This window comes from Podospora pseudopauciseta, chromosome 1 (assembly GCF_035222475.1).
Source record: "Podospora pseudopauciseta strain CBS 411.78 chromosome 1, whole genome shotgun sequence".
Taxonomy (NCBI): Eukaryota; Fungi; Ascomycota; class Sordariomycetes; order Sordariales; family Podosporaceae; genus Podospora; species Podospora pseudopauciseta.
Window position 1 is genome coordinate 4579332 of NC_085892.1, and position 10252 is coordinate 4589583.

General features: G+C 32.2%; 1 non-coding gene across 1 annotated transcript; it reads left to right on the forward strand.

Annotated features, from left to right (window-relative positions):
* The first annotated feature begins 8686 nt into the window (after positions 1–8686).
* On the forward strand, positions 8687–8757 carry QC763_0014960. The gene has a single exon. It is a non-coding gene; the product is annotated as a tRNA-Asn (tRNA).
* The last annotated feature ends 1495 nt before the right edge of the window (positions 8758–10252 follow it).

Genomic DNA, 10252 nt, shown 5'->3' on the forward strand with positions numbered 1-10252 from the left:
AATTTTAATTTAGGTTTTCTAAACTTAAATATATTTTACTCGCAAAGGTTTTAGTCGGTCTAAGTGTTATCAATAAAACTTTTTTTATTTATTTAAGCATTTTAGTTTTTACAATTTATTTATAGCCGGATGTTTGAATTAACTAACTAAATATTCTAACTAATCTTTATTAAACCATCAATCTACTATTTTTTCTATATTGTACTTTTTCTGTTTAATTTCTACCACTTCCTATATATTAGTTTTACTTATTAATAATGCGGGTTCCAGAAATAAGATAAAAAAGTATATAACTATGTATGTGTTATATTAAATAGTTTTATTCCGAATATTGGTTTTAATATTTTCGGTTTAATTTTAAATAGACTTACTTGTTTACAGTTAAGCTTCTTAGTTGATTTTTTCTCTCTGTAAGTTATATATAAAATGGAGTCTTCTATTTCCCCTTTCAAGGTGAGGTCCCTCGAGTAATTTAATATTATAATATTTCTGTATCCTTTCTTCATAAACTTTAGTTCTTTTTTAAGCTTACTATAAAGTATATGTTATTTTCTTACTCTAATCTTAGCGCTGAGTACTTTTACGTCCAGTCCATACTGTAGGTCTACTCTATATTCAAAGTTTCTAAAGAACTGTATAGCTTTATTTATCTCTATTAGCAATATATTATATACTAACTATACTATAAATCATAGTTTAACTAAACTAATTTATTTAAAATAAATATAGTTTTATAATTTCTTTCAATTTTTTTGTTAACTATTAGTCTCAAGATATTAGGTTAAAAGTATTTTATTAATTACCCCTAGCTTCGTTATTAACGTTCTCTAAAACTTCGCTATAAATTTAATATCGCGGTCCGTCGTAAATTCTTCTAATTATATATATATATATATTTATGATATACTGTAGTATTATACTTATTAATTTCTATATCGGTTAGGTTTCTTTATAAAGTAGAAGATATATTTATTTTACAAGTCTATCGATTACCGTTAATATATTATTATATTTAACGCCGCTTACTATATTTTTTAACTTTATTAATTTAGTAACAAAGCTTATTATAGTTAAACTTCATAATCATTCCGCTATAAATAATAAGTCTAGAAATCCGTAAAGCTTCTATTTCGTAACCCGTACTCGGTCATACGTATAGTATAATTCAATAACCTCTTTAACATTATATTTAATCCTTAAGTAATTAAAGCACTACTTAATCTTTTCTATAGTATTTATAATATTCATGTATCCTCCGACCCTCGATCTATAAATTTGTATTATTCGTACCGTCCTATTATTTTGCTTTATATACGCTCGATTTTTATACTATAATCTTTCCTAACTATTCTTTTATGTACTTTGCGGCTCTAATTTTTGTTATGAAAAATTTCACTTTGTAATATCTTTACCTAACTTCCTTTAATATTTATTAAAAGTAACGTATCCACGATATACTATTTAATACTTTATTTATAATTAAAGTAAATGTTTAAAAATACCGTTTAAAGTTTTCTTAAATAATCATAGTTGCTCCCTAAATATATTTTATAATAGGCGGTTCTCCGGCTAAATATCTTTGGCCCAACGTTTTCTAAATCCTTTTTATAATTAAATTAAAAATTAAATTCCGAAAGAGATTTAATTATTGCGTTTACCGTATATTAAAGACATTTTAATATTAAAGTATTATAGTCTCTTATAATCTATATAAATATATATTTTATAATTAACGTTCTTGAGGTATAGCCTTTATTTTTTAAACTCTTGGAAAATAATAGATAGTTTTTTATTATATATTAAATAGTTTTAACGTACTCTTTTTGAATTTTTCGAAAAGAAGGTTACTAGGTCTAGTTTTCTATTATCGTCTCCCTAGCTTTATTATTTACAAATCGTTTAGTCTAATATAGTAACCCTAATTTAAATAGTCGACTAAGATCTAGTAACTCTGGTCCCAAGTCCTTCAAAATAGTTTCTTTTAACTCCTAAAAGGCCTATTTTTTTTCTTGCCTTTACCGAAACTCTTGATTTTTTTAAAATTCAGTAATTATATAATAATATAATTTTTACGTATTTCCGGATAAATATTCGAAGGAAATTTATAAACCTTAAAAATTTCTTAGTATATATTTATAATTACGGTACAAGCTAGTCCTTAACTACCGCGATTTTCCTACGTTTTATACGAACCTTACCTATAATATTAAGTATCCTAAGTATGTAATCTTTTATATATAAAATTTGGTTTTCTCTTTATTAATTAAAAAATTAGTTTTATGTAGCGCGTTAAATATTTTGCGTACGTATCGCTTACACTTTTTTAAAGTATATAAATAAATTGGAACGTTCTCGAGATAGTATATTTTTATTTTAGTGAGGTATTTCCGGATTAAATAATTAATAAAAGTTGAAAACAGCGCGGGCGTATTAATGAATTTAAATAATACTACAAGATACTGAAAGTAATTATAAAGTATACAAAATATTATTTTCTACTTAATTTTTTCCTCAGTTGTCACGGCTTGACACCTAGTGGGGCGGAGAGCGCACTACGGACCAATCGTTAATGCATAAGCAAGGACCAATCAGGACTGGATCAGAGGGATCGAGGATCGATCTAGAAGAGCTAACTCCAGAGGTGACAGTATCGATAGGATCGAGGGTCGAGTCAATCGATCCAGAACGGTGCCAGGCTTGGCGCGAGGACTATATATACGGAGGAACTGGCTAGCGTAGATAGACAGTTCCGCAGTATACAATTCAAATTATATTCACAGTATCTAGTATTTACATCGAGACATCTTATTGTGCACTGTTTAGCTACACCGAACCAGGATTATTCAGAAGTGCCTTTAACCGATATCCCTTTTAGAGGTTCTGGATAGGGGTTCGTCACACGTTGCATACTTACTTTAACTCTGTTACGGATAAGTTAAAGGCGTCTTTTCACTACTATGGCCGGACCTAAGAACGTTCAGATGGGAGGCGTCCCGCCTAGCCCAAGCGCCGAGGGACCTTCCGCTAGACCTGTGCCCTCTACCGCAGAGTAGGTTATCAAGCGTCTTAAAGAGCTCGAGGACGAGGCTCAACAGACCCGGAAGCAGATTTTCGCTATCTCGGCTGCGTCTAAGTCGACTATTAAGCTTCCGGTACTGGAGCGCTATGGAGGAAAAAAGGTAGAGCTTAGAGGGTTCTTAATCTAGCTTAAGACCTATTTTCGTTAGTATTTAGACTAGTTTATTAACGAAGAGTCGAAAGTAATTTTCGCGGCTACTAGGCTTAAGGATAGGACTCTCGTATAATTCGAGCTTATCCTCGACGACTATTACGAATAGGAGCCGGAGGATTAAAAGAAGATTACTATAGAATATTTCGAGAGCTATCGTGCCTTTAAAGCTAAGTTTAAGGAGGTGTTTAGGGAGTACGATAAGGTAAGGCGCGCGTAGGGTAGACTTTTAAGTTTACGCTAAACGCGCTCGATAGCCGACTACGCGGCTTAGTTTAAGATCGATAGCCTATATAACGCTATTAACGATAAAAGGTTAATGTAGCTTTTTTACTATAACTTTAAGGATAAGGTAAAGGATAAGTTATATAAGGAAATAAGGCCCGATACTATTAATAAATATATCGCTATAGCTATACGGATCGACGATCGGTAGTTCGAGTATCGTATAGAGAAGAAAGGAGGTAACGGCAGGGGTAGTTACGGTAATAGCTATAGGGGATACTTTAACGGTAATTGCTCTAACGATAGGCGTAAGTAAAGATACTTTAGTATTAGCTACTCCGGCACTATATACTCGGGACCGATAGACGTCGATGCTATATAGTAGTAAAGGCCGTAAGGCCGAGGCTAGGGCAGAAATAACTTTAAGTATTTTAACTACGGTAAAGTAAGATACTTTAAGAAGAACTATAGGGTACCTAAACGGCTCGGATAGAAAAAGAAAATCGTATTAATTACTATATCGAAAGGACCGAGGGTTATAGAGGTAATAGCTATCGGGTATTAATAAGGCGAAGCGGTAAACTCCGAAAAAAACTTTAATTAGTACGTTAGATAGGAAAATATAAAGTTTTAAAAAGTAAAGGAAATACTAAAAAGGTTAAAGGCGGAGTATAAGGAAAGAAATCTTTAAATATAGGCTTTACGGAATTAAATAGTATAAATTACTACGGAAGTTACTACGGAGGTCACTAAAGACAAAGGTCTCGCGTAAGGACCTATTAAATAAACGATACTAAAGAAATAATATAGTAAGTACGGAATTACTATTTTATAAAATATATTATAGCCTATAAAACTTTTATATAAAAACTAAAAAAAGTATTGGAAAGGTAAGAAAGTTATTAATATCGAGATCGTAAAGTTATTAAGAGATATATTAATACCTATATAGTATATACCTTATAAGGGAGATACGGTATAGCTTTATCCTAAATATCCGGAGTATCGGAGAGTACCTTAGTTCTAGTATATTATATATAAATATATAAAGTATTACTAAAGTAAATCGCTATACGGCTACTAGCCGGTACGTAAGGTAAATAAGGAGGGCAAGCTATAACTAGTTAAAAAGATTATAACCCGGTAGGAAAAAGCCTAATAGGAGGACTTAAACGACTATATTTTATAGAAGGTTTAGGACCTAGTTAAACTAAAGGATAGCCTTTAAGTAATATAGATCGCACTAAGGTATACGAAGTACTACGTCGAATACGTAAACGGTTAAAACATAGACGATAGTATACGTTTGTAGGAGGAAGTAATATTAGGATAGTACTAAAGCCCAGACTACGCTATATATCTGCGAAAGAAAGTTAAGTGATATTATTAAGCTAAGACGCCTAAAACTAAATAAAAGAACCGCTATCGAACGTAAATATAAGTAAATACTAAAGACGGAAGATAGGAAGAAGCTAGGCGAATATAGTTAAAAAACTTTATATTATTAGTTAACCCGGAGCAAAAGGACGCTTTTAAACGATATAACCGTTTAAAAAACAATTCGCGGCCCTTCGCGGGGGCCGTTAACCTCTAATAGATTACGAACGGTATTTTCAAAAGTATTAGCGTAAAGCGAAGGTATAGGATAACGACCCGGCGCTCGTTAACGAGGTCGCTACCGTATAGGGAAAAAGTAAGAAAGATAAACGCCTCTAAGTTATTATACGATAGAGAGATCTCTAAGTAGTAATATTAGTAAATAGTAATATAAAAACGAACTTAATTTCGCTATAGTTCGTGTATTAGGCCCGTATACTATAGAAGAAAAAGAAGGAATAGATCGTTATATAAGGACTATTTCCTATATAAAAAGTTTATAGGGAAATACTACCCTTAAATATTATAGTCGAAGGAAAAATAATATTAATTATATTTAATATTATAAATATAGGACCCTTAAAGGATATAATTTTAAAGTAACTATAGTATAAAAACTATAACTTAAATATCGATTGGAGGGATAGTAGCTACTTACGACTAAAAGAGCCTTAAAAGTATCTAACTAACGATAGAAAATTAAAAGTACGTACGGAGTAAAGTATAGGATAAGTACCCTCTACGGTATTACCGTAAGGAGTATAGGAAGTAATAGTATATTCTATCGATATAGGCGGTAAGATCGAAGAAATAGGGTTAACGACGTTAATAGAGATATCGGAGGTTAATAAGTACGCCTACTATAATAACGTAGAGAAAGGTAAAAAAAAGGTAATACCGGTAGAATATTAAGGACACCTAGCCTTTACGGCTAAGTATTTAGAGGGGCTTCTAGAGCGAGGACCGTAGAACTACGAAATTAAGTTAAAAGAAGGAGCTAAGTTATAGCTATTTAAAGTCTATTACATTAACGATAAATAAAGTAAGGAGCTACGGAAATACTTAAATAAGAATCTAAAGAGAGGGTATATTAGGAAGTCTATATTATTAATAAAATATCTTATATTCTTTATACCGAAGAAAGACGGTAGCTTACGACTATATATAGATTATCGTTAATTAAATAACGAAACGATAAAAAATAATTACCCGCTACCGTTAATATCTAAGTTATAGAGTTAATTAGTAGGGGCGCGATACTTTATATATTTAAATATGCCTATCGGGTACGCCTATATACGGATTAAAGAAGGAGACGAATAAAAAATAGCGTTTCGTATACCCTATAGTTATTTCGAGTATCTCGTAATACTATTTAAGTTAACTAATACGCCCGTAACGTTTTAATCTCTTGTTAATTATATAATACGGAAGTACCTCGATAAAATAGTAGTATACTATCTCGACGATATTCTTATTTACTTACGTACTTTAGAGAAGTATAAATAGTATATACGAAAGATATTCGACGCGCTATACGGAGCTAGACTTTTAATTAATAAAGAGAAGAGTAAGTTTTACGTATAAAAGATAGTATATTTAGGATATCTAATATCGCTAAGTAAGGTACGTATGGAACTAAGGAAAATTACGGTAATTAAGGACTGGCTTATGCCGCAATTATAAATATACGTTAGGAAATTCTTAGGGTTTATAAATTTTTATTGGATATTTATTTAGGGCTACGTAAGTATTACGAAGTTACTTAATTATTTAATTAAGAAGGACGTGGAATTTCGGTGGAGGTAAGAAGAGGAGTAAGCCTTCTAAGAGTTAAAAAAGGCTATTTTAAAGGACCCGGTATTTAAATTGTTAAACCTTAGTCGACTATTTAAAGTTAAAGTAAATATATTAAACTATACGATCGGTAGATAATTAGGGTAGCGAGACGACGACGGTAAACTATATCCGGTAGCCTTCTTTTTAAAGAAGCTTAAGGGAGTACGTTAAAACTACCCGATCTACAATAAGGAACTACTTACTATTATCGAAGTATTCGAGGAGTAGAGGTTATACTTTAGCGGTACTAAATACGAAATATAGGTTTATACGGATTATAAAAATCTATAATACTTTATTACTATAAAGGTCCTTAACGTACGGTAAATACGATAATTAAAGTTTCTCTCGGAATTTAATTTCTAGATTAATTATAAAAAGGGCTCGGAAAACGCTAGGATAGACGCACTTAGCCGACGAGCCGACCACTATAAGGATATACCTAGGGAATTACTATTATTATTTAAAGAGGCGCCGGATAGTACTTTTAAGTATCTACTATAGCCGTAAATAGAGTATTATATAATATATCGTAAGAAAGCTACTTTTAGTAAGTATTAAAGGAAGTTAAGTAACGATATTATAAAGTAATACTAATAGGAAGAGCTAGAGCTATAGGGTATCTAGAAAGATAATTAGGGAAGACTATAGTATAGGAATCGAGCGTACGTAAAGCTAGGTAATAAGATAGTATTAATAATAGAGATTTACGTATCGAAGTTCGGAAAATATATAAGTATCGCTAAAACTATAAAAAAAATTAAATAGTACTTTAACTAGCTAAGGATTAAGGACGACGTTAAAGAAGCTATTTAATTATACTATACGTACGAAAGAACGAAGGTTACGAGGTATAAGCTTTATAGATTTCTAAAGTTATTATTAATAGTAAAACGGCTATAGAGTTTAGTTACAATAAACTTTATTATTAAATTATTAAAGTTTAAGGATACGGTAACCGGCGTTAAGTACGATAGTATATTAACGGTAGTCGATAGGCTTACTAAATAAGTATACTTCCTGCCTTATAAGGAGACCTAATCGGTAAAATAATTAGCGGATATAGTATTACGGTATATTATAGTAATATATATATAGTTAAAGGAATTTATTACGGACCGCGATACTAAGTTCGTATCGAAGTTTTAAAAAGCGTTAATAACGAGGCTAAGGGTAGTAAATAAAGTATCTTCGGCCTATTACCCTTAAACGAACGGTTAAACGGAACGGCTTAACCAGATCGTAAAATAATATTTATAAAATTATATTAATTTTAAGTAAGACGATTAAATTAAACTATTACCTACGGTATAACTAATATATAATATATCGTTAATTAAGACGACTAAAGCTATACCGTTCTTCGCGAATTTCGGCTACAAAGTAGACCTACGGTAGGGACCTACGATTAAGGTACCTAAAGCTAAGGTTAAGGTAAATAAAATATATATATTTTACGGTAAGCTTAAGTAAAAACTAAAGTTTATAAAAGAAAGGATATAGAAATATTATAATATTAAAAGGCTCGAGGGACCTCGCTTTAAAAGGGGAAATATAGTATTCCTTTTTATACGTAATTTACGTATTAAAAGACCTAATAAAAAGCTAAACTACAGGAGAGTAAAACTATTTAAAGTTAAAAGGAAGATATCGGAAACGGCATTCGAATTAGAACTACCTAGTACAATACGTTTACGGTTATATACCTTTTATATCTTACTTTTAGAACCTATACTATACGTAAAAAAGGCTAATATATAGGTAGTAGCGGAGGACGAAGAAAAAAAGTACGATATAAAAGAGATACTAAATTTACAGTTTAATAAAAGCTAATTAAAGTATTTAGTTAGTTAATTAAGATATCTAGTTATAAATAACTCGTGGGAACTATAGGCATACCTTAACTACCTAAATAAATAAAAAGAATTCTACTAACGATATCCGGACCGACTAAAACCTAAATAAGTAAAAAAGATTCGGCCTCGGCCTATAGCTAAATACTATAAGACGGAGCTAAAACCTCGATAGGAATCGAACCTGCGCCTTCGATATAATAGTCGACGTACTATATACTATACTACGAGGTTAGAAAATATAAAAGGGACTAAATATAAGTAATACTACGCGCCTTAGGCACCTTAGAAAGTAGAAGGCGTATTATTAATAGTATCTAATACGGCTAAGAAGGAAGGACCGGCTACGCCCGGATCTAAGGAAAAGTTAAGCGGCTAGTCGAAGCCTAAGGTAGGATCTAGAAAAGAGAAGTTAAGCGGGATAGGGGCAGAAGACTCCGCCGGGAAACGGCTCCGGAGATCCGGGAAGGCGGGGGCCGGAGGAGGTGGGGGAGCGTCGCCAGGCAGTAAAGCAGATTATACAGCTAGCGCGGCTTCCTCTTACTTAATACGCTCTAGCTTTTCCACACTATTAAGGCCACGGGAGACGGCCGCAGCTATTCGCTTAAACTACATTCGTTTCTATAAGCGTAAACGGTTAATTTTCTAATTCAGGGTAGCGCGCTAGGACTTAGCCTCTACTATCTCCGTCTCTATCTAATTATATTAAATAATAACCTTACGGAGCTATTAGACGGATAATCCACGAACGTTATAAAGAAACTAGTTATACTATATATAGGTAGCGTAACGCTCGGAAACGAAGGGAGAGATCTTATAAGAGAAACTACGTTTCTCGCAAAAGGAATAGGCACGCTTTATAATAATAATAAATCGTAGCACTAAAGTAAATAGCTCGTCGCAATCCGCTATCTTCGAATATAGAGGTTTAATACCGGGTCGCGCCTTACTTATACGGTTAGACATTATAGAGTATAGGGAAATAGGGGAAAAAGAAGAGAACTTATAAATATTAGTAAACGTAAGAGAGTAGGCTAAGCCGACGGGACTTCGGCCTAGGAGGGGGAGCGTCGTGTTACGGCTTAACACCTAGTAGGGCGAAGAGCGCACTACAGACCAATCGTTAATATATAAGCAAGGACCAATCAGGACTGGATCAGAGGGATCGAGGATCGATCCAAAAGAGCTAACTCCAGAGGTAACAGTATCGATAGGATCGAGGGTCAAATCAATCGATCCAGAACGGTGCCAGGCTTAGCGCGAGGACTATATATACGGAGGAACTGGCTGGCGTAGATAAACAGTTCCGTAATATATAATTCAAATTATATTCATAGTATTTAGTATTTACATCGAGATATTTTATTATATACTATTTAGCTGCACCGAACTAGGATTATTCAGAAGTGCCTTTAACCGATATCCCTTTTAGAGGTTCTGGATAGGGGTTCGTTACATTAGTCTATATACAATAATATTTAATAGGTATATTTATATATATTAAATATCGTGCTTTAATCCGTTAACTTTTTAACTTAAGTATTAATACTAATAAATAATTATTTTGACCGTCTCGACATTTAAGTAACGTTAATCTGTATATAATTATAAGCTATTATTGTTTTTCTATATAAAAAAAAGAGGGTATTTTATTAGTAATATAAATCGCTTAATATATTCCTTTTATAAGTATTTATTTAAGCATTTCCATAAGTCTTATATTTATTAT